The 18492-nt window shown below is 35.9% G+C and overlaps 1 protein-coding gene across 6 annotated transcripts in view; it reads left to right on the plus strand.

Moving 5' to 3' along the window:
- The window catches only part of BMPR1B (bone morphogenetic protein receptor type 1B), a 390073-nt gene that overhangs the window by 242153 nt on the left and 129428 nt on the right, over nt 1-18492 (plus strand). The window contains exon 1 of one of the 6 annotated variants that reach the window (XM_078068988.1): nt 11846-11868. The exons of 4 other annotated variants lie outside the window; for them this stretch is intronic. The gene's annotated coding sequence lies outside the window, so the exon portion shown is untranslated. Of the gene's footprint in view, nt 1-11845; nt 11869-18492 lie in introns of those variants that run through there. One more of the 6 variants, XM_078068983.1, reaches the window with a different exon arrangement.

Below are 18492 nucleotides of genomic sequence, written 5' to 3' on the forward strand. Positions count from 1 at the left end.
TTCAAATTTTAGTACTTCTATTGTTGTTATCATTTTCTCCCATTGCAAGCCAATTTATACTTCAGCTCTCCCTCCTATGCATAAGACACAGCACCATTCCCTCCCTCACATACCTGCTCATGACCTTAGCAGGAAAACTGACAAGGACCTGCCAGTTCAGCAGGAAGTGACTGTTCCGTCTGGGTTCTTGTTTCTTAAACTGTAAGTTTCATTCAGGGGAGAAATGAGCCTACTGAACTGGTATCTTTTTTTTTTTTTTAATTTTTTATTGTTATGTTAATCCCCATACATTACATCATTAGTTTTAGATATAGTGTTCCATGATTCATTGTTTGTGCATAACACCCAGTGCTCCATGCAGAACATGCCCTCCTCAATACCCATCACCAGGCTAACCCATCCTCCCACCCCCTTCCCCTCTAGAACCCTCAGTTTGTTTTTCAGAGTCCATCATCTCTCATGGTTCGTCTACCCCTCCGATGTCCTCCCCCTTCATTCTTCCCCTCCTGCTACATTCTTCTTCTTCTTTTTTTTTTCTTAACATATATTGCATTATTTGTTTCAGAGGTACAGATCTGAGATTCAACAGTCTTACACAATTCACAGCGCTTACCAGAGCACATACCCTACCCAGTGTCCATCACCCAGTCACCCCATCCCTCCCACCCCACCCCCCACTCCAGCAACCCTCAGTTTGTTTCCTGAGATTAAGAATTCCTCATATCAGTGAGGTCATATGATACATGTCTTTCTCTGTTTGACTTATTTCGCTCAGCATAATACCCTCCAGTTCCATCCACGTCGTTGCAAATGGCAAGATCTCATTCCTTTTGATGGCTGCATAATATTCCATTGTATTTTGCTATTATCTCTATTTTAAGTTACTCGGTTAAGAGACCCACAGATGTTGCTGTGGTATAAAACTTTTGTATTTAAAACAGGAAAAGAAATTCTAGATATTTTGACATCATTAGAACTTAGTACTTGTACCCTAAATGGTTACATGAAATGATGTAAAAGAGGATAGCTTAATTTGCTATGGATGGACATGCCTCATAAATACAGTTTGTGTTTGAATATGTATGTGTGTGTCAATCCAAATATAAAAATTTATACCAAGACATCATTTATTTACAATCTGAATTGTTTGTTATACATTTGGCCGCCATGAAGTAACTTGTTTTGCTTTCCTCTTTAAGTCAAGGCAAACAATTTTGCCTAAAGATAATATAGGATTTTTTTCTCGCCTTGGGTCACTCTGCCCTTTGTTGATACATTGGTATGACTGTGGTAAGATTTACACTAAAGTCCACTGGGGTTTTGTTTTATAGCTCTGCCTGGGAACACTTGAAAATAAATTAACCTTTTAGTTAATAAGCAGATTGTTGTTGCATTATTGCTTGGAAAATTATGCATGAGTTAGTATCTGTATTAATGAATAGTCTTAAAAATTCTAAATAGGTCATTCATACTATTCCTCCTTTTTTCAGTCTTTTTTTTTTTTTTTTTTAGTTTTCTGCTTTACTGTAAAGATGATTAGAACTACACATGGTATAGCTGGAACATAATTCCATATATAATTTCATACATTAATTCCCCAGGAAAATATGTACTCTTTTTATATGTAAAATTGACTTCACTAAGAGTCACTCTTTTTCATTTCTTTCTATACCAATTTCAACTTCATTGGTAAATTAGTATATCATTATTCACAGTGGTAGTTTAGCTTACTAACGATGAAACTTATTTCTGTGTTTATTGTCAGAGGCTTGTTGGCAAATCGAACTCGACAATAATAGAGAAGGAAAGCATGGTGACCTAGGACGTTCTGTTCTACTGAAGTGATCTACAGCTCTTTGAACGTGTCAATTTTTGTTTGTTTATTTGTTTAAAATTAGCCAACATACAATGCATATAGTCTTGAGTTACTCATTAATGCTCTACATGTAATCTTTAAAAATTATTATTGGTAGAAATAGACAATTATTTTAGAATGATTTTTTTTCTTGTATTGTTATAGTCTAAAGCAGACTGGTACAGCTCCCAAAGCACAATGTGAGCTTAAAATCTGCTGAAGCTATATGTTCTTAAATAAGGGAGCTGGTTTTGTCATTTTGAAGCTGTTCTTACACTGTGTGGTCCCCCAGTAGAAAAGAAATGTGATATTTATACTAACATGATTTCAATTTCTTGAAAGTCCAAAGTGCGTATAATTTGCCCAGAGGTTGAGAATCAATTTTTAAAATTTTGGTTAGATTTTAATGAGATATTTTCTGTGATATATATGTTTCTGTTTATTAACTATGTATCATCGGTATTAATTATTGCTTTTAGAGACATAGAGCATATTTCAGATCAAACATTGGTTTACAAACCCCATAAGGCATGCAGAACACATAGATGGCCAATTGACTTTTGTGCTTTTATCCCATACTTACTGTAAGGTTGCTCATTGCTACATGTAGGCAGTTCAAAAAATAGGCTGACCTGGGAGGACCTGGTGGCCAGCACAGAATCACCATCCAGCCAGGAGTCAAGCAGGCTATCAGTCCCGTCTCTGTTTCCCTTCTTGTCCCTCCACCACAACCCTTATTACCATCTTTCTGTTCTCTCTTCTTCCGCCTCCTCCTCCTGCATTTCCCGGTTATTTTTTTTAAATTTTATTTTATTATGTTAGTCACCACACATTACATCATTAGTTTTTGATGTAGTGTTCCATGATTTCCCGGTTATTTTTTTATCTTGTTCACAAATGTCTGTTGCATCTCAGCCAGTTATATATCATACCAAGTTGTTACTGATTTGTTTTTAACTTCAACATTTTCTTTATCTGTGGTCTTCCATCTATCACTCAATTATATCAGGAAACTCCTTTGTGCAACTTGAAGAAAACCTTTCCAGTTTTAAGAGAAATTTTAATTGCTGGGAAGTAAGAGAAACTTGTATCATAAAATGTTAAAGTGCAGTTAGTATATTCCGAAATTTCTGTCAGGTCATTTATTCTCTCATACTTAATGGTAACTTGGTCAACATTGTGTGTTAGATATTTGTATATCTAATGAGATTGTATGACAATCTCATTTAACCTTTATAATAACTCTGTGAGATGGTTTTCATTATTCATATTTTAAAGAGGAGGAAATGCAAATTCAGGGGATTAAACAATCATGCCTAAGATCACACAGCTTGGAAGGTAGATGTGTGATTGGAACCCAGCTCTTTCTGAGCCTGAAACCTTTATAGGATAGTGTATCACTTTCTTTTAATATAGATAATTTCAGTTTTCTACTCCTGCAAATTTCTAAAAGTTTGAGAAGTAGCACAGTAGTGAAAGCTGTCCCCAGTGTGACAACAGTCCAGACAGAGCCCCGCAGCTCCATTTCCCATGAAGACACGGCTCTGTTGATATTTACAAACCAAGAGTAAATCTTAATCTTAGTGTATTATTCTCATTTCATTCGCATTTTTCTTACTTTTGTAACTCGATCAAAGTTTTTTAATGCAAAGACATAACAAAAATACGTAGGAAAGTATGTTCTTCTAAATAAGTCCATGTGATGCTCTAAAATGTGTTTGCGGCAGCTTAAATCTTCATCTGCAGTCTATACACTCTTTGATTTCAGTTAGACTCTAATAGACTTTGTCATTAGTTATAAATCACACTGGGATGGCATGAAGTTTCAGATTACGCTCTTACAAAAACAGATTTTTTTTCATATTGTTTGGAGATGAGTTACTTGTAGATTAACTTCTTACCTTTGTCTTGCTCTGCCTTTCAGGAACTTTATTAGAAACTGTGTGAGGCAGGAAATGACATTTAAACAAATAAATTTTATTTTTAGTCTAGTTAAGTATCTTGTTTTTTTAAAGAAGATGTGGAAGAAGTGAAAACTGGATTAAATTGACCTCAGGAATTATCTGTTGATTTTTTTTCCATGACTGTGTCCTAGCCCCATATTTGTAAGATATAATTTAAGGTTATTATAAATTTTAACTCCTGTTTGTAAAATGTTTTACATTTTAACAACATTTCCACACCCAGTATTTCTTTTGATCTTTTGCTCCCCCAAATGCTTTGAAGTAAGTATATGCATTTTATGAATGGAGAGAATATAAGTTAGGGTGGGGTGAAGATCCCAAACCGAAAAGCCAAATATTTTAACCCTAACAAAGTAGTTATTAAATTTGTTTAGTTTATAGTATATGACAACATAAAGAAACAAATATATAATTATGTGATAACCCATCCCAGACACTAGCAGAAATAATGAATAGCAGGTGCAAGTCATTTAAGAAAAAAAAATTATGAGTGTTAATATTGAGAAAATGTTATGAATTTAATTTAGTTGTTTCTGAGATTGAGAAAAGAATTTAATATGATTTTAGTGGCAGAACACCTGTAGTGAGCTTGTGGAATTATGTGGGAGTCTAGTTGAGAACCACTGAATTATCACAAAAAAAAAATCTTAATCAGTATATAGTGTAATAGTAAAACTTTCCTAAAGGTTTTCATAAGCTGTGTTGGTATGTCAATAAAGAGTTTATAAGGAACACAGATCAGTTTAAATAAACTACTGAATGTTGTCTCACACTGTATGGGGTAAAGTGATGACAGCATGACTATGGAGAGTTATGTAAACTATGAAAAAGTCATAAAAATGTGAATGGAGTGAATTTATCAAATTGGTTTTCTTTTCCCAGCACTCTCTTTCTTTTATTTCTTCTCTCTCCCATCTCTCATGTAGTGATACACTCTAGGCATCAGCTTCTTAATGCATCTATCCTTGGCAGACACCACCAGCCTATGGATCTTTTCTCCTTTTGAGTCCCAGTGGGCCTTGAATCCACGCTGCCAACATAATTTGTGATAAGCTATCCATATGAAAAATTAAAAACTATCCCTACTCCCCTCATTCTATAAACAGTAACAAATTCTGTGTGGAAGAAAGACTCAACTATGAAAAACAATACTTTAAAATATTTAGAAAAGAATATATTTATTATTTTAGGGTAAGAGAAATTTCTTCAACTAGGTATAAACAGAGTAAGTGATAAAGAAGATTAATAAATTCAACAACATTAAAACAAAAAGAAGTTGTCTTACTCAAAGGACACTCTAAAAGCAAGAAAGGCTGAAAATTGGTTTAGTGTATAGAAAATATTAGAGATCCTATGAATTAATAAGAGAAGTAAAATCAGCCAGTATAAACATGAGCAGGAATTAAAAAGAAAATCCAAATAGTTAATAAACATGAAAACTTGCTGAGCCTCATTGATAATTAGAGAAATGTAAATTAAAACTAGAGCAATATGCTATTTTATATTCACTGTGTTGTTAAAAATATAAAAGTCTGAAGTATACCAAATGTTGGTGTGGATATGAAGCAACAGGAACTCTCGTAGACTGTTAATAGAATGTAAATTGGTACAATAAATTTTAACTTGCAGTTAAACCAAGTATATTCTTTAGCTCAGCAGTTCTACCCCTAGAAGTATATCCTATAGAAAGTCTTGCTTGTATGCTTCAGGAAATAGGTACAAGATTTTGTATTGTAGCCTTGTACATAATAGCAAAACAGCATAATAGCAAAAACATAAAAAACAAATCTGGAAACAAAGGAACAGGGTGCAGAATGGATAATTTAGGGAATATTTGTATACAGTGGAATTACCATATATTATGAAAGTGAATGCATCTCAGCTACCTGTATGAATCCCTGAATTATAATGTTGAATGAAAAAAGCAAGTCACAAAAAAACCACAATGAACACGATTCCAGTCATACAAACTTCAATTAGAGGCAAAACTGATATGTTTTTGTGGAATCATTATTTATGTGATCAAACTATAAGGAAAACCAAGGAGAAAGATTAAAACAAAATTGAGGATACTGATTCCGTCTAGTAGGAGGGAAGGAGTTGGGTTCAGGGAAGAATCCAGAGACCCTGGGTGATGTATAAGTGAATGATCATTAAAAATATTAAAAGTGGCATTATTAACAACTATGTGTATTATTATTTTTCATTCCATATGCTATACCTTCTGTCCCTGTGACTTACTCATTCTATAAGTGGGACCCCGTATCTCTCATTCCCCTTCACCTATTTGCCCATCCCCCTTCTCTCCTTCCCTCTGGCAACTGTCAGTTCTCTGTGTTTATGGGTCTGTTTCTGCTGTTTGTTTTGTTTTTTTAGATTTACACGTATCAGTGAAATCATATGGTATTTGTCTTTCTCTGACTTATCTTACTTAAAATAGTACCTTCTAGGTCCATCCATATTGTTGCAAATGGCAAGTTCTCTTTCTCTTTTATGGCTGAATAATATTCCATTGTGTGTATATATACACACAATGTGTATATATTCACATCTTCTTCATTCATCTATCTATAGATACTTGGATTGCTTTCATATCTTGGTTATTGTAAATAATACTGTAATAAGCATAGGAGTGCATGTATCTTTTCAAATTAGTGCTTTCATTTTCTTTGGGTAAATATCCAGTAGTGGAATTACTGGATCATATGGTAGTTTGGTTTTTAGTTTTTTTTGAGGAATCTCCATAGTGTTTTCCACAGTGGTGGCACCAGTTTGCATTCCCACCAACAGTGCACATGGGTTCCCTTTTCTCCACATCTTTGCCAACACTGGTTATTTCTTGTCTTTCTGATTTTAGCCATTCTGACAGGTGGAAGGTAATATCTCATTGTGGTTTTGATTTATATTTCCCTGATGAGTAGTGATATTGAACATCTTTTCATGTGTCTTTTGGCCATCTACATGTCTTCTTTGGAAAAATGTCTATTCAGGTCCTCTGTCCAATTTTTAATCAGATTGTTTGGGGTATGTATGTTATATATGTATGTATGTATGTGTTGAGTTGTACAAGTTCTTTGTATATTTTTGATATTAATTATTAATTATTAATATCTTCCCCCATTCAGTGGGTTGCCTTTTTGTTTTGTTGATGGTTTCCTTCACTGTGCAGAAGCTTTGTATTTCGGTATAGTCCCCGTGGTTTATTTTTGCTTTTGTGTCCCTTGCCTGAGGAGAGATATCAGTGACAGGACTTTGAATCCCCCTCTCGGGTTTCTTTCTTCCTATAGTATTACTGGAATTCCTCAGGGGCTCCCACATTTGTTTACACACAGAACAGGCTGCCTCTGTGAGTCAACACTCTGGCCTCCTCTGTGGCCGCTTTTTCTCAAGGGAGGCCGCCATTGTCCAGCACACAGCCAGGGCCCTCCCACTCCTGGCTGACGCAGGCTTCTTCAGCTGGGAGGTGTTGCTGCTTTGAATCATTGCTGGTGATCGCTGCGCTCTGGATGTTTTTGCCACCACTGTTGATAAAGGTGATCTGTCCCTGACCACAGGTATTTCTTCCTCTCCAGCCTGTTGGCTTGTTCTAGACCCACCAGTCCTCTTTAATGCTTGCACCCTGACCCCGTACTATACTTGTCAGCAAATTGAGAAGAGGAGTAGCTGCTTTCCTGCCCTTAGTTGTTAATTGCTTTTGTTCTCAGGACCTATAGCGTATTTGCTTGGGCCCTGAGGTGTCACATGTCTTAAGGAATCATGTTTTCTGGTTTACCTCTATTCCTGTGGTGCACACAGGCCACTCGGGTGGGTAGCTTACTAAGGGTTGCATTCACATGTGTCAAATTATAACCAGAAGCATTATTCTCCTCTGAATCTTTGGTCTTATTGCCAAGTCTCACTCGCCACCTCATTCTTTCCCTACCAATAAGTTCTGTTTCAAAGGTCCTGACAATTTGCTTTTAGAAATTCTGCAGTTCTGCTGTAGCTTCAGCTCTGAGATCAACTGATCAATCAGTCTATCATTCTCAGTCTCTTCCTTTCCCCACCCGCCTTCTCTTCCTCATATGCAGGTATCCTACAACTCTAGATTCATAGACATTCAGACAGGCTTACATACAACAGGACTCTTACTGTGGACCGGGTTTGCATTATTTCTGAGGTGGTTCCTCAGGCCCCAGATAAATCTGTGGTTTACCATATAGCTGGAGAGAATTGGTGGTCCGAACCCATGTGTAGCCACGTGTATCAGCCTCCAAATTCCAAACCTAGCCTGGGTCGTATTAAACAAGGACAGTAAGTACAGAAAGCAACAGCAAGGCTCAGTACAATGTATACATTATTGCATTTAAATTTCATTAAAATCTATGAGGTAGGTTTTATCTCTACTGTATGGGTGATGAAATGGAGACTCAGATTAAGTAACCAAAATACACACAGATGGTAAAAGGTGGAGTTCTGCTGCAAAATAGGGCTACCCAGTTTGAAAGCCTGTGCTCTTAATCGCCAAGTTAGATACAGTGTTTCTTAACACAAATTATCTTCACTACCTTCTTTAAAATGTGATTTCAGAAACTCTTAGCTTTTTATTCTGAATATATCACTGAAATAATCATGAATTTTTCTCAAAGAATATAATAATTTGAAAATAATGGCTTTGTGGTGTAATTTATTTTTATTTTTTTAAATTTTTTTAAAAGATTTTTTTGTTTAAATTTTTATTTATTTGCCAGAGAGAGACACAGCGAGAGAGGGAATACAGGCAGGGGGAGTGGGAGAGGGAGAAGCAGGCTTCACGCCGAGCAGGGAGCCCGACGTGGGGCTCAGTTGGGGCCAGGACCCTGGCATCATGACCTGAGCCAAAGGCAGACACTTAACGACTGAGCCACCCAGGTGCCCCGGGGTAATTTATTTTAATGGGAAATGTTTAATTTGATGATACTCTGTTGAACTTGGTGGTACTATATACTTGAGAATCCATCCTGTAAAAATTGGATATCCTGTCTACTAAACTGGAGTTCTCAGAGGCTATAGTATTTCCCTGACCAGTAAAATCCCTTTAGTTAACATTTGATTACTTTGTCATTAAGAAGAGTGTTAAGCTTTCATGAAATATTGTGATTAAGTGTAATATTTCAATACCCTCTCCCCCTGAATTCTAAGTAGTACATGCTTCTGGATAATAAGTAGTTTTATTTTTTGAGCGTGGGTTATTTTGTAGAATGATTCAGGGAAGAATGAGAGTGTTCAAAATTCTATGAGAAGAAACATGAATCTTTATTGTCACATTGTAATAGAAAAAAATGAAATCACCTTAATGTTTATCCACAGTAGAATAGATAAATAACTATCTACATAAATAACTGAATAGTTATATAGTTAAATGAATGCAATTAAATAAATTTGAGCTGTGTTTACCAGCAAGGATTAATCCTTAAAACATTGAACACAGTAAGTTAGTGATGGACACATGAGTTTGTAATATCATTTATAGAAAATGTGTAGGCATGCCTGGGTTAGCTCAGTCAGTTAAGTGTCCAACTCTTGATTTTGGCTCAAGTCATGATTCTCAGGGTCATGAGATCAAGCCCTGCATCGGCTCTGTACTCAATGTGGAGTCTTCTGGAGATTCTCTCTCTATCTCCTTCTCCCCCTCCCGATTGCTTTCTCTCTCAAATAAGTAAATAAAATCTTAAAAAAAAAAAAAAAAGAAAATGTGTAACAATTCTACAAAATGGTATAAGTGGTTTATGGGGACATACACACACACACACACACACACACATTAAAGTAAGTCTGACAGTGATAAACAGCACAATCAGGGTAGTGATTATCTGTAAAAGCAGGAGGGCATATGAGATTGGGATTGGAATGTGCATGGGAGGTGTATCTGTAATGTTTGCTTCCTTAATCTTGATGATATCTATGTGGTGTTCATTATATGTTCTCTGTCCTTTTGGCATTATTGAAATATTTAATAACAAAAAACCTGAGCAAACAATTTTTGACTTTGGGATAGCATAGAAAAATCAACATGCTCCTCAAAAAAATACTGATAGGACACTTAATTTTTTAAAAATAACTTTATTTTCTTATTTCGTAAAAAAAAAAAAAAAAAAACTAAACTGTAATAAAAAGAACCTGAAAGAAGGGAAAAGAAAAAAAAATGTGGACCACATGCTTTTTTCCTTTCCATTATACTCCATTACGCTGCTGTATACTCCACAGATGGCTTCTTAAATGTTGTGTTTTCTCGGTGCTGTGAAGCCAACTTCAGTGTATTATTAGCTTTTTGGAGAAGGAGAAATTCTACTGTATTAAATAAACATATATGCATTACAATGATCTATATGCATTTTAAGATTCCAGTATGTGTAATGCATTAATGTTACATATGTGTATGAATATGAATTAAGAAAGAATAAATGATCTTTTCCCAAACTCTTGCTGAAACAATTGCTACCTACCCAATAAAACTTGAATTTGCAACGAACCTTCATACCACAGTGGAACCAAGCTCATTTTGCTAGTCTACATTAAGTTAGGATGGGTTTTTAAAAATTGATTTGTCAGCTACTGTACTATTTGATTGAAAGCTGTCCAGCTTGCTGTATTACCAAAATATGTATTTAGTTATGTGTCAGATTTTTCCTCTGTGACCTAATTACTTGAATACCCCCCAAACAGTCCAGCTTTTGTACAAGAACACATTGTTGTACTTGCAGTTTTAGACGCTGTTGTTGACAGCTGCATTTTCTTTCATTCTAAGCTGAATATTCTTTCACATATTACTATTTATCTTATAATGAATATACATATGTTTAATGGGGTAGAGTTTCTTCTTCCCAAAGGAAAGCGTATAGTAGATTAAAGTTGCCTTCATGGAATTGAAAAAAATATATTTAAAAAGCATTTATGGAGTGTGCGACAGGTTTGAACATCAGTTTTCAGGATAATCTCATTCTTTGCTTTGATAATTTTTCTGAGGGAGGCTTAGTAGCTCACTAGAAGTTGAAGAGGATCGATTCTGACATTAGAGAGCCTGAGCTCTGAACCTGTCTTCATCTCCAAGGAACTGTATGAACTTTAACAAATTCGTTAACCTTCTGGTCTTTAATTTCCTCATTTGTAAGATGGAATTTTTCTCTTAGGAGGAGTTCCTCTGTCAGTGTGGAGAACAGGGGAATGGGAGCTGGGAACCGTAGTCCCAGCGCAGGCATCTTACAGCAAGATTGAGACCTAATGAACTTAAGGCAGAGGCAGAGGGCTGGAAGATAGGGGAGACTTTTAAGACTTAAAAAATGTAAATCAAACAGGTGTGAGAGACCGAGAGAAGGAATAGTGATGGATGTTTTCATGTTGTCTGACCTGGCCAATTGGATGGATGCTGGTAGAGTTTATCAAGATGGAAATATAGGGAGGGCCCACTTGAGAGGAGGGACGGCTATTTTACATCTCCATGTGTAAGTACAGTCATGTCAGACTGGGAAAACTCTACTCATCTCTCCTACTACTCTGATTCTGTAGCTGGCACTCTGTGTCTGTCGCTACTGACCACTGTTGACATCAGTTCCAGGGGATGGTCGTTCATGGGTGTGTTTTCTGCTCCTGCTGGAGGAGGTCCTTGGTTGCCCTGAAGTGGCACACTTTCTGTTCCATCCTTAGTATCTACTATATTGGAACTGGTTCTCCCTAACAACTAACTCCATCATCTAGGACCTGAATATGATGATTTTCCCCTTTCCTTTTAGTGTCTTGGTGTCCTTTGCTCTCAGAATCATCCCAGTTTATATAAAAAATCCAATAACTTGAATTTCAAAGAGAATAGGTTTGGGAGTTTCAGCTCCAGAGAAACTACTTGGTCTGTATAAAGATCTATTTGGCTCCTTTCTCCAGACCAGCTCCAATCTATAGGGAATTGGAATTATCTTCATTAAGCAACCAAGAGTTCTATAACCTTTTAATACAGATCAATGGTGTATCTTTACCTTATGTCTTACAGTAAGAAAACCACTCAAATATTCAGTAATGGCTAATGAAGATTTGTTTCAGGTGAGTTTTGGTGTCCACATAGATCAACACATGTTAGGCTTATAACATATTATGTGATAGAAGTGCTAGAATCACCCTCCTCAAGCATCAGGGTGTAGTGTATATGTTTAATTTCTCATATGCTGGATATATGCTTTCTATCTTTTAGGAATTACATTCGGATGCAAGTAACAGAAATAATGGTAGAAAATAGATATTTCTTTTTCATATAAAGAAGTTCAGAGGTAGGCAATCCAGGGAGGGTATGGCAGTTCCATAGACATCAGTGATCTAGTCTCTTTCTAATTCTCTGCCCCACCAACCTAGCACGTGACTTCATTTTCAAAGACACATTAAGGTTTTTGGTGGCTATTACTGTTCGCGCTGTCATGTCTAATTTCTAGGCGGCAGGAGAAAGGTGAAGGTGAGAGACATCAAATGAACAAACCTCCTAGTCAGGTCCTTCTTGTAAGCAGCAATTCAATATATCTAATCTCTGGTTATATTTCATGGCTAGCTTTTAATCAAATGACCGCATCATGGTCTTTTAGCTGCATATATTGCCTCCCTGAGAAACCAGGCTTGTGTTGCCAAGGAAGAAGGGAAGAATGGGTAATGGGTGAGGACTAGCTTTCTTTGCCTTATGTATTGTACTTAATTTTGATGGAAGTATTTCATAAATAAATAGAAAAATGGACATTGCTCTTTAGTCAAAAATTTTAGGTTGCAGGTGCCCCGTTTGGAAATGTCCCTGATGGAAACTTTTAGTTTATTAGCCATTTGAAAATGAAAAAAATTCTGCTATTTTGTTATTCATAACACATTAAGTTAAAATGCATGGTTCCATGAAGAAATTTGAATTATTATTCCCAGGAAGATGTTAGACAATTGAGGAACTAAGAGGTCAGCTAAAGAAGTCTGTGTCTGGATGTACAAATATATCCAGAAGCTTAGGTCTATCAGAGAAAAGGTATATGGTTTAGGCAAAAGGAGGGACTGAGACAGTAATTTGTCTAAGGTCACAAGTGAATAAACTGTGAATTATTTCAATAATTTACAGTGTTACTCAAAAAAATTGATTCTTGATTTATTTGATTCATTCCTAGTCTTAAGCATATCTACTTGACACAACCTTTAGGTACTTCGATATGACTGTACCTATGCTGCTTCTAATTAATATTGATTTTGAATTAATATTAGCATGGAACAGTTATTTTGGGTGCTTTTCCAGCTGTAAATACCCTTATTGCATAAACAAATGAAATTTAATCACAGAATTTACTGTGCTGGCACTATTTACAACTTCATTGTGGACCCAATGTCTTAAACATCTGTCCTTCATTTACTGTATCTTAAGTACAAACTTTTATAACACAGGCCAAATTATAAGTATTTACACAAAGACACAATATATAATAGTACTTGGAAGAAGGAACAAAATTTCTGAGAAATGAGTTTAAAAATTAACACAGTTTGGGTTAGTCATGGTGTCTCTCTCCCATAAAAACAAATAGGGGCCTCTCAGAAATAAGTTAAGAAAGCATCTTTAAAAGAGCTCCTGGAAGATTAAACTCTATAATAATATGGAAAATGTTGAAATAAGTTTTTTTTAAGGGGGAAAGTTATGTTGTTTTTAAGTGTCTTTGTCTTCTTTATGCAACGTTTTCATTAAATAACTAGTTCTTTCACTGACAGAACATTGTGTGGTCTTTAAGGTGGATTGGGAGGATGTAAAAAATAGAGAAACAGATTTAGTAAATATGACTTTCTAAAGTTATTTTTCCCCACCAAACAGTGACTCTGTAACTGTCCAATTTGATTATGTAAAAGTCGTAGTATTTTATTTTTATAGTTAATTCTTTAGTTTGGGCCCTGCAAGGCTAGTTCCTCATGTATTTCCTCCAACTGATTTAATTTTGGATAAAATTATTTTTATCTGATTTTCCTTTGAGAAACTACAGATATTTGCTTCTTTGGCTGACTTACAGGTACGGGTGAGTACTAAAGGACCCACATGAATAGGCCTCACATGTGAGACAACCCACCCCATGCAGAGATGCCTCCCGGTCCAGTATTTGTGCTCTGGAAAAGGCTGACTTGCATGGGAAAACAACTATTGAGACTGCTGTGCTTTTCAGGCTTTACATATTTGTTTTTTCCTTTATATATGAGAGCAAACAGTGTTCTGAAAGACAAAGGAAATTAGAAAATATAAACTTCTGGAACAGTATTATTGATACATGAGGATACAAGAAAATAGTAAAGGTAAAGAAATGATGAATTAGAAAGAAAAATATTGTGTGAAGTCATCAACCTACATGGTATCTAGTTGTTTGTTTTACTTGTTATTTTATTTTTAAAAATTAGCATTTTATTGTGCTGTTTATGTATTTGCTTTATGTATATATGTATTATCTCTCCTGATGAGATTATAGTTTTTCTGTGGAAACTACTATCTTTTACTCTTTTGGGATCTCCTATAGCATCTAACATCATGTTAGATGCTGTAAGCCTAAAAGGAAGATATTTACCTGGATCTGGGTGGCGAGTTTGATTAGTAGTGGTTCCTTTGTGCAGTGTTTTGAGGATTATGAGGCTATATCTGTGTCAGTAGAAAAAAAATATAGTGATAAATTAGCCAGGGGCTCTGTTTTATATGTATCTGAAGCTTAGAGTGGTACTTGTCAGGTTATAAATATTAAATAAATATTTGTTCAATGAATGAGTAAATCATTCTGCAGTAGCTGAGAGAGCAAGTAAGAGTGGCAAATATTATATTGGCATCCAAATTCAGAAGCTGGACTATCTTATAATTGTAGAATCTACCCAAGAAATGTAGAGTCAAGCCTGTTAAGAATAATTAACTTAGTAAACACAGGGGTTCAACTACCATGATTTAAGGAACAATGAAAAAAAAATCCCCTCGCCTATATTAACTTGATGATTTGATGAATCTGTCTAAAGTTTAATATTATGCTAAACTCCAACTAATAATCAATTAGTTAATTGAGTGGCATTCCTCTTCAATTTATATTTCAGTTTGTATAGAGTGAGAGTTCATTAACCTGGCTGTGGAATAAGGTTTGGGAATGACTGAATTCTGTTTCATGGGAGAGTAAGATCATACTGGACAATTTATCTGATTATCTGGTATTATCATTATGACATCAAAATTCTAAAAGGGACTTTGTGCCTCTTTAATCTCGATCTTTTATACATAAAATGGATTCCTGGAAATTAAGTGATTAGAATTGTAGATTTTTACTACCAGGGTTAATCAATACTCAGATCTCTTGATTTCATATTAATGCCTTTTAGAAATATGAGTATCTCCCAATGATTTTTTCCCCCCGAAATATTGGTTAAAGAAGATACTCTGCCAAGAACAAAATGGTTCTATACTACATGAAATGTCATCCAGAAGAGCATGGGGTGGGGGGTGAAGTGGGGGTGAGAGGGTTTTTATTTGTCCCAGTGGGCTTCTTGATATGGGAGGAGAAGGGGCAGCCAGAACAGTGGCCCTCAAAGTATAGTCCAAGGACCCCTGGGAGGTCTCTGAGAAACTTTTAGGACATCTTCACATTCAATACTGTTTTAATAATAATACTAAGCTAAGACATTATTTGTCTTTTTTGCTGTGCTGACATTAGCTCCAGTGGTTCAAAAGCAATGATAGGGAAAAATGCGGGTACCTTAGCACCAACCAGGGTAGTGGCAACAGGCATGCTAGTCACCACTGTGTTGTTCACTGTCACATCCTTGAAGAAGAGAAGTGAATATTTGACTTAAAAATGTCCTTGATAAAATAGTAAGAACGATCCATTTATTAAATCTCAACTCTTGAGTACATGCCTTTGCAATATTCTGTGTGAGGAAATGGAAGTCTTCTTCATCCTTCTGCTGCACACTGAAGTGGTTTTAGTCAAGGAATAGATGCTAAACTAGTTCCTTTTTTAAAAAATTTTATTATGTTGTAGAAGAACCATGAGAGACGATGGACTCTGAAAAACAAACTGAGGGTTCTAGAGGGGAGGGGGGTGGGAGGATGGGTTAGCCTGGTGATGGGTATTGAGGAGGGCGCGTTCTGCATGGAGCACTGGGTGTTATGCACAAACAATGAATCATGGAACACTATATCTAAAACTAATGATGTAATGTATGGGGATTAACATAACAATAAAAAAATTAAAAAAAATTTTATTATGTTGTGTTAATCACCATACATTACATCATTAGTTTTTGATATAGTGTTACATGATTCATTGTTTGTGTATAACACCCAGTGCTCCATTCAGTATGTGCCCTCTTTAATGCCCATCACCAGGCTAACCCATCCCCCCACCCCCCTCCCCTCTAGAACCCTCAGTTTGTTTCTCAGAGTCCACAGTCTCTCATGGTTCGTCTCCCCCTCCGATTTCCCCCCCTTCATTTCTCCAATAAACTAGTTCCTTTTTTAAAGGATCATCATCTTTAATTGAAAGAGTGACCAACAAACTATGACAATTTAGACAAACTACGACAATTTGGTGGGCATTTTTTTGAAAATGAAGTGAGCGCATTAAGGAAAATAATTGACAGTATTTGTGCTGCTGAGAAAATATGAGCTTTTAAGTAAAAATTCAAATAAAATCTTACATTTTGGAGAACTTGTAATTGCTGCCATGAGCGTGAGAGTATCCATATATTTAAAAGCTTTTTTGATGATATTGTTGTGGATATTAGCAGGTGTGATTTTTTTTTTTTGTCATCGTGTAAGGAAATGTGTTAACATTTGCAAGTCCTGTATGAGTCCAAAAGCTGATATTTATGTTTTCCAAATGATTAATGGATGATGTTATACGATTATGTATGGATAAAACATCTATTCAAAGTACAAGGTAATAGAAAATATTTTAATGTAACAGAATACAAATATTTTATTGTTATGGTTCAGATTCTACTTTGCAACTATAAGAAACTACATGTTGAGTTTTGGTGTAGTACTAAGGAGGGCTAATATCCATATTATCTGAAAAGGCTAGTAAAGTATTTCTCCCTTTTCTATTTATCTGTGGGAGACAGGAATGTCTTCACATACTTCAACCAAAACAACACATCACAACATATTGAATACAGAGGCAGAGTTGAGAATCTTATTATCTTTTAAGCCAGATACTTCTCACCAACTTACTTTTATTTGAAGAAACATGATTATTTTTCATGAAAGCTATATTTATGTTTATAGTAACATAATGGATTTATTACTGTTATTTTAAAATGAATTAATATTTTATAAGCCTCAGTTTTAGTTTTTAATAAGGTAAATAAATAAATAAAAAAGAAAGCAGACAGAAACAAAATTAAACAAATGTTCTTTTGGGTCCTTAATATTTTTTGAGAATGTAAAGGAATCCTGAGACCAAAATGTTTAATGCCACTCTCTCAACTCTAGATTAGAACAGGTGCCTCTCTGCCTAACTCTGGAGTGGTATCACTTAACATATTAGCAGTGACTCAATACAATTGCTGCCTTTTCATTTTTTCACTTATTGATATATTCAACAAATAATTGTGTCCCTTCTGTCCTATTAGGTCGTGTGAGTTATTTTTTTAAAAATTAAAAAAAAAATTTATTAGAGAGCATGTGTGCACGAGCAGGGAAGAGGAGCAAAGGGAGAAGCAGACTCCCTATTGGGCAGGAAGCCCAACACGGGCTGGATCCCCGGACCCCGAGATCATGGCCTGAGCTGGAGGCAGGCACGCCATAGCCTACTGAACCCCCTAGGCACAGAAAAGATTCTGTCACTTGCTTATCTTTAAGCTTTTCTGAAGCCAGGTCCATGAGCTATAGTTCTTTTTATTTCCCTAATTATGGTAAAGTTGTTAAATATTGGTTTTCTCTTTCCTCTTTTCAATCTCACGGATATGGAAATGTAGCTTGGTATTTGTTTTCATGTTTTTGCCATTTGTTACAGAGATTAGCTAATATTTAAGCAGGTACATCATTTTTTCACTTCCCTTTCTTCCTAGTATGTTTAAAATCATGGAAGAGGTAAATGTCTTTTAGCATTTTATATATATGCAATTTTACACAAATTGTAGGGATAAGAGACAAGAAGGGCATGGGAAAGAGAGAGAGGTGGAAGGCTTTTCAAAAAATATATTTATTTATTTTAGCGGGGAGGGGCAGAGGGAGGGAGAGAAACTTAAGCATACTCCCTGCTGAGCACGGAACCCAACATGGGGCTTGATCTCGAGACCCTGAGATCATGACCTGAGCCAAGATCAAGAGTCGGATGCTTAACCAACTGAGCCACCCAAGCGCCCCAATGGAAGGCTTTAACGAGTTATTTGCAAAGGTGTTTTCCACATCTACCCCTAGCTTTCGTGGGGGCAGGGCAAGAGTACAAATGGACAGCTACAGTACATATGTAATCTATTTAAAAGTTATAAATTAAACTAATACACTGTTATCTAATTACTCTTGGCCATCTTTTGGGCCTAGGACTGTACAGTCTGTTTCTTTGGGAAAAGAGTTCTGGGGTGACAGTCATGCAGCGTGTGATCTGAAAGGAGGGATGGTGAGGTCCGGAGAGGCCCATCCTGTTGTCCTGTTGTCCTGTTGGTACCATGGATTCCTTGTAGTGAGTGGGGCAGGCAGCCAAA

This window comes from Halichoerus grypus, chromosome 3, assembly GCF_964656455.1.
Source record: "Halichoerus grypus chromosome 3, mHalGry1.hap1.1, whole genome shotgun sequence".
Lineage (NCBI taxonomy): Eukaryota > Metazoa > Chordata > Mammalia > Carnivora > Phocidae > Halichoerus > Halichoerus grypus.